Genomic DNA, 12,613 nt, shown 5'->3' with positions numbered 1-12,613 from the left:
AGCCTGTCCTGGTCCAACCACGTATATGCCATAATACTGTAAGTGTGGTCTAACCAATGTTTTCTACGACTGTAATATAACGCCTCATCTCCTATACTCAGTGCCACAGCCAGTGAAGGCCAGCACTTCATCTTCACTACCCTGTCTACCTGTGTCACCACTTTCAGGCAACTATGAAATTGTACCCAAGGTCTTGTTCAATAACACTCCCCAAGGCCCTGCCATTCACCAGTAATGCCACTTTCAGGGAAATATGGACTTGTACCTCTTAGTCTCTCTGTTCAATTACACTCCCCAGGGTCCTGCCATTCACTGTGCAAGTCCTGCCCTGGTTTAACTTCCCAAAATAAATCACTTCACACTTGTCTGTGTTAATTTCCATCTGCCATTCCCTTGCCCACTTTCCCAGTCGAGCTAGATCTGTTGCAACCTTAGTCACTGTCCACCACACCACCAATTTGGGTGTCATCTACAAACTTACTCATCATGCCAACTACATTCTCACCCAAATCATTAATATACATGAAAGACAACTGGTCCCTCAGCTCTGCGGCACACCACTGGTCACAGGCCTCCAATCTGATAAACAGCCCTTCACTATCATCCTGTACCTCCTACCTCCAAGCCAATTTTGTATCCTACTGGCTGGCTCATCCTGGTCTTCCAGACCAGCCTACCATGTGGGAGCTTGTCAAAAGCCTTGCTAAAGTCCATGTAGACAACGTCTCCTGCCCTGCCACTATAGATTACATTTTAGTCCCTGAGAGGTTTGGCTCTCGGTGACCCTTTTGCTCAATTTACATAAAAGATCTTTGGAGTTTCTTTGCCATTATTTTTAAGCTTGCCTTTGCTTTCCTAATTTCAGCTTTATTAAACTTTGTTTCTAACATGAGCTTTCCTTATTTTTGAACATTGCAAGTGTCTTAGTGATCGTTTATGACAAAGCAAATTCATAAAAGTGGAAAATGAAACAAACTGGTCCAGGCACTCCCCGGGTTATGTGAGGATTCCGTTCCTGAGAACTGTCTGTAAAACAATTCCTCCGCAAATTAGACATGTCCATTTTCTAGAGCTAAGTGCAGTAGTGTAGCAGTTAGCGTAACGCTATTACAGCACCAGCGACCCAGGTTCAATTCCTGCCGCTGTCTGTAAGGAGTTTGTACGTTCTCCCCGTGTCTGCGTGGGTTTCCTCCGGGTGCTCCGGTTTCCTCCCACATTCCAAAGACGTACGGGTTAGGAAGTTGTGGGCATGCTATGTTGGCACCGGAAGCGTGGCGACACTTGCGGGCTGCCCCCAGAACACTCTACGCAAAAGATGCATTTCACTGTGTGTTTCGATGTACATGTGACTAAAGAAGATATCTATCTATCTACATACACTCAGTATAATTTTCACATTTCATTGAATATTTACCTTAACACTACCCAGAACTAAGCTGGTGAAATATGTACTGTATCCATTCATTAATGAATATCACAAATCACTTTATTATTACCCTTGAGAAACTCTTCAAAAAGCTATGGTCATCCATAAACCAGGGTGCCCCTGTACTTGTCCTATTTGATGAAGGGTACCGGCGTGTCCCAGTGTTGCCTCTGTTACTGCAGACCACCAATTGGAAGGCTGCTCCCTTTTACGTTTAAGGTCACACAGATGTCCATGGTGACCCATGACCTGATCTTGCCCCACATGGGTCAGCTTCAGACTGCTGGCCTTGGGCAATTAAGGAGCAGTCTGGGTGGCTACATGTGGGGCATGGAAGAATATGCTGCCTGGGAGGACTAGGGGGAGGTTAGATGGTGCCCTCATCAATATCCTTCACCGGCACACTGGAAAACCTCTCGGGGCTCTGACTAGGCAATGGTCCAGATATTTGCTGGCACTCAGACTCCGGAACCTGAGGGGCCCCGGAATTTAATGTTTTTTAGCCTCTTTTCTGGGTTTAGCACTCTGTGGCAGAATCCATCTGCACTGCTCTCTGGCCCTGGCAAATGATAAAAACAGGCAGAACTTACATTTACACAAATTTGAATGAATAGATGTGTGAAAAGTGACAATTTTCTGGGAGCTCTGAGCAGTTCAGAGAAACATGCTTTGTGGAATGTTCAGCTGCCGATTGGAAAAGACCAAAAAAAAGTTACTAATGTAAAAATGTAGCTTTTGGAAACGATTATTATTAACCTACGCACTCAGAGAACATGCAGTACAACAGGGCTGTTCCCTTGTAAACAAAGAGATAAGATAGTGCAAAGTATCTTCTGTAACTATTTTATGGCGGTGTAGGAGAATGCTTTCTGTCACAGTAAACTGATAGGTCTGTAAGTTTCATTTACTTCCAAGAATAGAAGGCATAGACAGAGTAGACAGCGGGTATCTTTTTCCCAGGGTCGAAATGTCCAATACCAGAGGGCATGCATTTAAGGTGAGAGGGGGTAAGTTCAAAGGAGATGTATGGGGCAAGTTTTTTTTACACAGAGAGTGGTGGGTGCCTGGAATGTGCTGCCAGGGGTGGTGTGGAGGCAGATACGATAGAGACGTTGAAGAGGCTCCTAGAGAGCCACATGAATGTGCAGAGAATGGAGGGACGTGGACATTGTGTAGGCAGAAGGGATTCGTTTAGTCAGGCATTTAATTACTAGTTTAATTAGTTTGGCACACCATGGTGGGCCGAAGGGCCTGTTCCTGTGCTGCACTGTTCTATGTTCTAAGAAAATCGGAGCGAGTAGGCCACTCGGTCCCTCAAGCCTGCCTCACCATTCAATATGATCATGGTTGATTTATGCTGAACTCCACTTCTGTGCCAGTTCCCCAAAACCCTCAATTCCTCGATCCTTCAAATATTTATCCATCTCCACCTTAAAGATATCTCATGAGCTGGCCTCCACCACCCTCGGGGGCAGAGAATTCCAGAGATTCACTACCCTCTGAGAGAAGTAATTTCTCCACACCTCAGTTCTAAATGACCGGACTCTTATTTTGTACCTCTGTCCCCTTGTTTGTGATGATCATAATTCCAGGTACTGTCATTGTATGTAACAGCAAGTCATGGTGAACTGTATCTGTAATCTGTAACACTCAGCTGTACTTGGCCAGTCTAAGTTAATGAACTGCAAAGAAGCTCAATACAACCAATTTTGCCTGGTGTATTTGGAGATAGAATTTCCCAGAGATATGAGCAAAGAATGTTAATCCTAACCTTGTCCGCTGACGCTGAGAAGCTGCACTAATATAAGGTCAGAAGGCAAAAGAACAAACATGAGATGTTTCTTTTTTCATGCTTAATGTAGGGACGATCTTCTTCATGAAGATGTGTTCATGATTCTGCTAAAAGTGCTCAGTCAAACGATTTTTGGCTACCAACACCTGAAAGAGTTATAGAGTCACAAAGTCATACAGCAGGCCCTTCAGCCCAACTGGTCCTTACTGACCAAGATTCCCATCCGAGTTAGTCCCATTTGCCCACATTTGACCCATAACCTTCTAAACCTTTCCTATCCATGCACCTGTCCAAATGTCCTTTAAAAGTTGTTATAGCGCCTGCCTCAACCACTTCCTCTGGCAGTTTATTCCATATATGTACCACTCTCTGTGTAAAAAATAAAGTTGCCCCTCAAGTTCCTATTAATTCCTTCACCTCTCACCTGAAACCTGTGCCCTCTAGTTCTTGATTCCCCAACCCTGGGAAAAAGACTGAGTGCATTCACACTGTCTATGCCCCTCATGATTTTATACACCTCTATAAAATCGCCACTCAGTCTCCTACACTCCAAGGAAAAAAGTCCCAGCCTGTCCAACCTCTCCCTATAAACAATGCCTCCAGTCCAGGCAACATTCTTGTAAATCTTTTCTGGATTCTTTGCAGTTTAATAACATCTTTCCTTGAGCAGGGTGACCAAAACTGAACACAACACTCCAAGTGCGGCCTCCCAAATGCCCTGACTGATGAAGGCCAGCACGCCAGAAACCTTCTTCATCACCCTGTCTAATTGTGACTCCACTTCCACAGTCCCTCTGTTCTACAACACTCCCCAGGACCCTACCATTCACTGTGAAAATCCTGTCTTGATTTAACTTCCCAAAATGGAATATCTTGCCCTTCTCTGAATTAAACTCCATTTGCCATTCCTTGGCCCACTGACCCAGCTAATCAAGACCCCCCTGTAATTTTTGATAACCACCTTCACTGTCCACTATACCACCTATTTTAGTTACTCAACTACCAAACTATTCAGTAACCATGCGATAAGTGGAGTTAATGAAAGGCATTCAGAAATTAGGACAGAATTCTCCTCTCAGTGAGAAACACCCTCTCCACCTCCACCATGTCGAGACACACCTAGATCTCGTACTTCAATCAAGTCCCCTCTCACTCTTCCAAACTCTGGCAGATACAAGCCCAGCTTCTCCAACCTTTCCAGAGAAGACCACCCACCCATTCCAGGCATTAGTCCAGTGATCCTTCCCCGAACAGCTCCCAACACGGTTACACCCAGCTAGACCAATGCTGCATTATGGTTGGGGTTACCGATGTGGTCTCACCAATGCCCCATACAACTGAAGCACAATCTCCTTACTTGTATTCAATTTCACCAGCAACTAATAACAACATTTTGCCAGCGTTTCTAATTACTTATACCTGCTTTGTGAGTCTGGGATATCCAGACCCCACTGCATCTCTGAGGCCTGTAGTCTCTCACCATTCAGCAGCAATCCAGGGGATTCCATGCCCTGAGGTCTTTCCTGCCCTGTGCTGTCCCTCGCGCTCTGCACAAGTCTATGTCTTTCAGCAGCGATCCCAAATATGCTCAGTGAGTTGGGCAGCCTGTGTGGAAAGAGAAACAGAATCAGTGACCTTTGGTGGGATCTGTGTGCACTTGATCTTACCTAAGGAAGGACGCATTTCCCATGGATGGAAGGCAGCAAAAGCTCAGACTGCCTCCTGGGACAACAGGAGAGGCTGGGCCGACCCAGACCGTGCTGACAAGAGTTGAACAGAACGAGAGGGGATCTCACTGAAAGGTGGACAATGCGGAGAGGTGCCACAGGCTGGAAGCAGGGAGGCAGCTCCCCCGGGCTGTGGGATTTAGAACCAGGGATCACAGTCTCAGGACAGGGGACAAGCTGGTCCCGATGCAGGATCCTGACTCAAAGGATCAACCATCCCTCCGTCCCCACAGGCGCTGCTCGACCCACTGAGTTTCCAGAGCAGATTTTCTTTTGCTTCAAGTTCTGGCATCTGTTCACTGCCCCCACCCCTCACTGGCCCCACCCCTCACTGCCCCCACCCCACCACACTGCCCCCACCCCTCACTGCCCCCACCCCTCACTGCCCCCTCCCCTCACTGCCCCCACCCCACTACACTGCCCCCACCCCTCACTGCCCCCACCCCTCACTGGCCCCACCTCTCACTGTCCCCACCCCTCACTGCCCCCACCCCTCACTGCCCCCTCCCCTCACTGCCCCCACCCCACCACACTGCCCCCACCCCTCACTGCCCCCACCCCTCACTGCCCCCACCCCTCTCTCCCCCCACCCCACCACACTGCCCCCACCCCTCACTGCCCCCTCCCCTCACTGCCCACACACCCCACCACACTGCCCCCACCCCTCTCTCCCCCCACCCCACCACACTGCCCCCACCCCTCTCTCCCCCCACCCCACCGCACTCCCCCCACCCCTCACTGCCCCCACCCCTCACTCCCCCCACCCCCACCACACTGCCCTCTCCCCTCCATACTTCCCCCTCCCCCCACCACACTGCCCCCACCCCCACCATATTGCCCCCACCCCCACCACACTGCCCCTACTCCACCACGCTGACCTTCCCCTCACTGCCCCCACCCCACCACACTGCCACCACCCCTCACTGCCCCCACCCCTCACTGCCCCCACCCCTCTCTCCCCCCACCCCACCACACTGCCCCCACCCCTCACTGCCCCCTCCCCTCACTGCCCACACACCCCACCACACTGCCCCCACCCCTCTCTCCCCCCACCCCACCACACTGCCCCCACCCCTCTCTCCCCCCACCCCACCGCACTCCCCCCACCCCTCACTGCCCCCACCCCTCACTCCCCCCACCCCCACCGCACTGCCCTCTCCCCTCCATACTTCCCCCTCCCCCCACCACACTGCCCCCACCCCCACCATATTGCCCCCACCCCCACCACACTGCCCCTACTCCACCACGCTGACCTTCCCCTCACTGCCCCCACCCCACCACACTGCCACCACCCCCTCAGCGCTGCCCCCACCCCCTCTCCACACTGCCCCCTTTCCCTCCACCACACTGCCCCCTCCCCACCACACTTTTCCCTCCCCTCCCACAATACTGCCCCCTCCCACCACACAACTGCCCCGTCCCCCCACCACACTGCCCCCATCCCTCACTAACACACTTCTGTTGACACCTCCAGATGGTGAAACACGAGGAAAAAGCAAAGATGTGCAGATTTTGATCCTCCGGCTTGGTGGTTGGGAGAGACAGACGTATGTTTTCCCTACCAGGCCCTTGGCTATGGACAGCATGCCTCATGGTCACATCATGGCATGGAGAAGGTTCTGGAAAGTTTTCCAACCACTGACCTGGGTCTGTGTTACACAGGAAACTCTTCTCGAACTCCAGACATCTGGAATCATCAATCCTGAATTCCCCAGAGGAGAGCCGGCCATCTCTGGCTGCTCTGTCAGAACTGTGGAGTCACTGTTGACCAAAAGGTTACATGGACCAGTACATCAGTACTGTCACCACGTGAACAGGTGGAGGTCAGGTGTTCGGTGGTTAGCGACTCTAACCACAGAGTTCACTAAAGACTTTTCAGCATCAACTGGACATAGTCAGGGGCACAATGGAACACTCCCCACTGACCTGATCAAAACAATCAGGAGACTTCGTACCATGCTGGACAATGCAGCACCCCACTCACTGTAGAAGAGCAGTTTTGAGGGGCTGCATTTCCTACCCCTGCACTTATTTATGTTATCTCACCAGAAGAGCTCAAGATCGGGACTTCAGACCCTGAGCAACAGTCGGTTTCACACGGTATCTTCATAGCTGGGTGTTATGTGCTGGCATCTTTTGGAGGTGGTCCCCACAGCTTAAATGGGTAATCACTTGGCGGAGCAGGATGACCAGACAATATCACCTCCTGTGTGCATTATACTTACTAAGGTGTATTCATCTCAACACTTTAAACTAATTTGTGGTGGGGCAGGGGGGTGCATCACATATTGAAAGAAAACTAGTCCATTGGTCAGAATGATTAGGCAAAAAGGTCAGCATGGCTGTGGTCAGCCAAAGGGTCTGTTCCTGAGCTGTCTAACTCTGACTCTATGACTCTTAAGTTGAGCTTTCCGCTTGAAATTTCTTCTCTCACAGGGTGGTGAATCTCTGGATCTCTCTGCCCCTGTGGGTGGTGGAAGCTGAAGCAGAGTATAAAGTGGAGCTGGATAAATATTTGACAGATGAAGGAGTAGAGGGGAATGGAAAAATGGCATTGAAGAGGAACTGAGTCCAGCAGAGTTCAGCCATGATCACATTAAATGGTAGGATGGACTCGAAGGGTTTATGGCCTACTCCTGCTCCGATTTTCCTGTGTTCTTGTCACTGAATCTTCTTTCACCCCATGTTTTGATGTTTGCTTTATTTGTTGCATGCCGCAGAGGGAGATATTCCCTTTCATTACAAGTGTTGCAGAAAACTTCCAAATATTGTTAAATCAGAAATTTATAATACCTTTGTCCAATACAAAGGAACCCAGGAATTCTGTCAATTCAAGAGACACTCGGCACCCTTGATTGCTCAAAAAATCAGAAGACATAGAAAACATGTCGGGTAATATTTTAGTAGTTTTGTGAATCCATGCACTATGTCTGAGGACAAGAGAAAAGTCTTTTATCTTTATTTATTCACTCAGTTTTCAGGAAATGGGATTCACTGGCAAGGCCAGCATTTATTGATTAAAACATAAAAGATCCTGAGAGGTCTTGACAATGTGGATGTGAAGAGGATGCTTCTTCTTGCCTAAGGATCCAGAGCGGGGGTTCATCCTGTAGAAATAAGGAGTCATCCATTTAATGCAGAGATGAGGCAAAATTATTTCTCTCAGATGGTGGTGAGTCTGGACTCTCTTCAATGGCAGTGGTATATTCAAATAGTCTTTGAATATTTTTAAAGCTGCTTATAGATAAATGATTGATACCAAAAGGGTGAAAGATTATTGGGGATAGGCGGGAACTCAGAATTGAAGTTGCAGTCAGATCAACTATGGCTTTATTAAATGGTGGGGTAGGCTCGAGGGGCTGTGGCCTAGTCCTGCTCCTAATTCAATATGTTCATAAAGTACTGACATGAAACAAAGACGAAATTTTCATCTGCAGTGAAATTATTGAAAAATTGCCATGCACGGGTGCTGTTATCTTGGTGTTATATTCCATACAAGTTACTATTTTCACAATCACCAAACGGTGGTACTCATGCCTTAGGATCAAAAGATTCTGAGTTCAAGGTCCACTCTTGAGACTTGACCAGCAACTTGATGAGCAGTGCAACACTAAACATTTCAGGTGTGGTATATTTCAAAGTAGTTAAGGAAAAAAAATAGGGATAGGCCAGGAATGAAGGTCTTTAATTGGGGAAAGGTCAATTCCATGAAAGTACCTGGCACAGGTAAACTAGGATCACCTTCTTGCAGGTAAATCCACATCTGCACAGTGGGAAGCATTCACTAGAGAACTAACAAGAGCTCAGGGCCAACATGTTCCTGTACCGATAAGATATCTTTATTAGTCACATGTACATCGAAACACACAGTGAAATGCATCTTTTGCGTAGAGTGTTCTGGGGGCAGCCCGCAAGTGTCGCCACGCTTCCGGTGCCAACATAGCATGCCCACAACTTCCTAACCTGTGCGTCTTTGGAATGTGGGAGGAAACCGGAGCACCCGGAGGAAACCCACATGGTGGGAATTGAACCCGGGTCGTTGACGCTGTAATAACGTTACACTATAAGATAAGATAAGATCTTTATTAGTCACATGTACATCGAAACACACAGTGAAATGCATCTTTTGCGTAGAGTGTTCTGGGGGCAGCCCGCAAGTGTCGCCACGCTTCCGGTGCCAACATAGCATGCCCACAACTTCCTAACCCGTACGCCTTTGGAAAGCGGGAGGAAACCGGAGCACCCGGAGGAAACCCACGCAGACATGAGGAGAACATACAAACTCCTCACAGACAGTGGCCAGATTTGAACCCGGGTCGCTGGTGCTGTAAAGCGTTATGCTAACCACTATGCTACCATGCCTACCAAGTCAAGGGTAACGAGTACAGGGAACACTGGGTATCAAGAGATATTGAAGATTGGATGAAGAGAAGTAAAGGAATTATATGACAGGTATAGAGAACAAAAGAACATAGATCAGTACAGCACAAGGACAGGCTCTTTGGCTCCTGATGTTGTGCTGAACTATTTAAGCTAAAGACACATAATCCCTTCTGTTGCACATGGTTCATATCCCTCCATTCCCTGCACATTCCTGTGCCTATCTAGGAGCCTCTTGAATGCCTTTATCGTATCTGCCTCCACCACTACCCCTGGCAGTGCATTCCAGGCACCCTCCACTCTCCTGAGTAAAATAAATGCCCAGCACATCTCCTTTGAACTTTTCCCCTCTCACCTTAAATGCATCCTCTCCAGTACTAGACATTTCAACCCTGGGTAAAATATACTGTGGACATAACCTTAGCCACAGGTGAGGTGCTGGAGGACTGGAGGATAGCTAATGTTGTTCTGTTGTTCAAGAAAGGCTCTGAGAATAAGCCGGGAAATTATAGGCCGGTGAACCTGACGTCAGTCATAGGTAAATTATTGGAAAGTATTCTAAGGGACAGGACATATAAGTATTGGACAGACAGAGCCTGATTAGGGATAGCCAACATGGCTTTGTGTGTGGTAGGTCATGTCTAACCAATCTTCATAGAGATCTTCGAGGAGGTTACCAAGAAGGTTGATGAGAGAAAGGCGTTGGACGTTATCTACATGGACCTTAGCAAGGCCTTTGACAAAGTCCCACATGGGAGGCTGTTCCAGAAGGTTAAGTTGCTTGGCATTCAGGATGAAGTAGTCAATTGGATTCAACACTGGCTTAACGGGAGAAGCCAGAGAGTGTTAGTAGATGGTTGTCTCTCTGACTGGAGGCCTGTGACTAGTGGTGTGCCGCAGGGATCGGTGCTGGGTCCGTTGTTGTTTGTCATTTACATTAATAGTTTAGATGATAATGTGGTAAACTGGATCAGCAAACTTGTGGATGACACTAAGATTGGGGGTGTAGTGGACAGCGAGGAAGGCTATCAAAGCTTGCAGCGTGATCTTGACCAGCTGGGAAAATGGGCTGGAAAATGGCAGATGGAATTTAATGCAGACACGTGTGAGGTGATGCACTTTGGGAGGACAAACCAGGGTAGGACTTACACAGTGAATGGTCGGGCACTGAGGTGTGCGGTAGAACAGAGGGACCTGGGAATACAGGTCCATAATTCCATGAAGGTGACACCACAGGCAGATAGGGTCGTAAAGAGAGTTTTTGGTACTTTGGCCTTCATAAATCAGGGCACTGAGTACAGGAGTTGGGATGTTGTGTTGAAGTTGTATAAAATGTTGATGAGGCCAAACTTAGAGTATTGTGTGCAGTTTCTAGTCACCTACCTACAGGAAAGATATCAATAAGCTTGAAAGAGTGCAGAGAAAATTTACACAATGTTGCCAGGACTTGAGGACCTGAGTTATAGGGAAAGGTTGAATGGGTTAGGACTTTATTCCCTGGTGCGCAGGAGAATGTGGGGAGATCTTGTAGAGATATACAAAATTATGAGGGGTATAGATAGCGTGAATGCATGCAGGCTTTTTCCCCTCAGGTTGGGTGAGACCAGAACCATAGGTTTAGGGTGAAAGGTGAAATATTTAAGGGGAATCTGAGGGGGAACTTCTTCATTCAGAGGGTGGTGCGAGTGTGGAACGAGCTGCCAGCGGAAGTGGTGGATGTGGGTTCAATTGTAACATTTAAGAGAAGTTTGGATCGGTACATGGATGGGAGGGGTTTGGGGGGATATGGTCCGTGTGCAGGTAGATGGGACTGGGCAGAACACCTGGTCAGCATGGACTAGATGGGCCGAAGAGCCTGTTTTCTGTGCTGTAGGACTCTATGACTCTGACCATGAAGTGGGAAGCCCATCATGAGTATAAAAAAGTGTAAGGGAATTATGTAGGCAAAAAGGAGTCACAAAATATCGCTGGCAGACAGGATTAAGGTAATATAAAGGCCTTTTAAGTATAGTAAGAAGTATAAATAGGAAGAAAGTAAGGCCCATTTGGTGGAGCATGTACCATCTGTGTGTGGAGCCCGAAGGTCCAGGTGAGGTCTGAAAGGAATACCTTTCATCGGTATTCAGAGAGGAAGTGGATTTTTTACTTGGAGAACTCAGTGAAGGGGAAGGTGAAATTCTGGTATAAGTCTACATCAATAAAGAAGAGGTACTGGCTGCCTTAGCAGGCTTAAAGGTGGATAAATCTCTTGGGCTGAATGTGCTTTATCCCAGGCTGCTCTGGGAGGTAAGGGAAGAGATTGCTGCAGCTCTGAGATGTTTAACTCTTTGCTGGCCATACATGAGGTACAGGAAGACTGGTGGGTGGCAGATGGTGGAAGGGCTGCAGGGAAAAGCCTCTCAATTACAGATCTGTGAGCCGAAATTCAGTAGGGAAGTTATTGCAAAAAATTCTGAGGAATAAAATTAATGATAATTTCGAAAGGCAGGGACTAATCAGAGCTATCCAGCATGGCTTGGTCAGGGGCAGATCCTGTCTCAGCAATCTGACTGAATTTTTTGAGCAGGTAACATGGAAAGTCAAACCACCGTAGGGCTCATACTATTAATGGTGGAGCACTAGGGAGTGTAATAGAGCAGAGGGACCTCGGAGTACAAGTGCATAGCTTGTTGAAAGTGGTGTCACAGGTAGACAGGGTGGTGAAAGAGTGCAGTTTCCATTGTACATTGAGCTAATTTATCTGTTGTGGAGTCACAGATGCACCTTCAACTTTTTTTTCTTTTCTCTAAACAACTTCCTGCTGGGCAGTCTTTGTTGGTCAGTTTTCCTGAACTTGCTCCCATTACATGTCACAGTTTCTTTATAGGTTTTTTATCAGTGGTAGCACTGTTGCTGGATTCTGAAGATAGCCCACCATGGCACTAACCAGCACATAATAAGTAGTTATATACAGCAATAATTTACAACTAGTTCTAAATTTCACCATTACCAACATTCTAACATGAAGGTTAAAAACAGAAAATGTCAGAAACACTCAACAGGTCAGGCAAAATCTGGGAAAGAGGAATAGTGTTAACGTTTCAGATCAAAGCATTTACAGTCTTTTGATTTTCAATTCTGACTGGTTTTAGATTTTGAATAAGATTAACTTATCTGAAATATGGCAAGATTTAGTTGCTTAAGATGTTGATTAATGGTCAATATGCTGGAAGAATATCCACCAGGAAATGAAATCTGTGATCCTTTTGCATTTCTGAAAGACCATTTTCAAGTGCACTGACAATACAT

This window comes from Pristis pectinata, chromosome 7 (assembly GCF_009764475.1).
Source record: "Pristis pectinata isolate sPriPec2 chromosome 7, sPriPec2.1.pri, whole genome shotgun sequence".
In the NCBI taxonomy this organism is placed as follows: Eukaryota; Metazoa; Chordata; class Chondrichthyes; order Rhinopristiformes; family Pristidae; genus Pristis; species Pristis pectinata.
The sequence above is the reverse complement of the archived record's forward strand: the minus strand, read 5'-3'. Positions refer to the sequence as shown.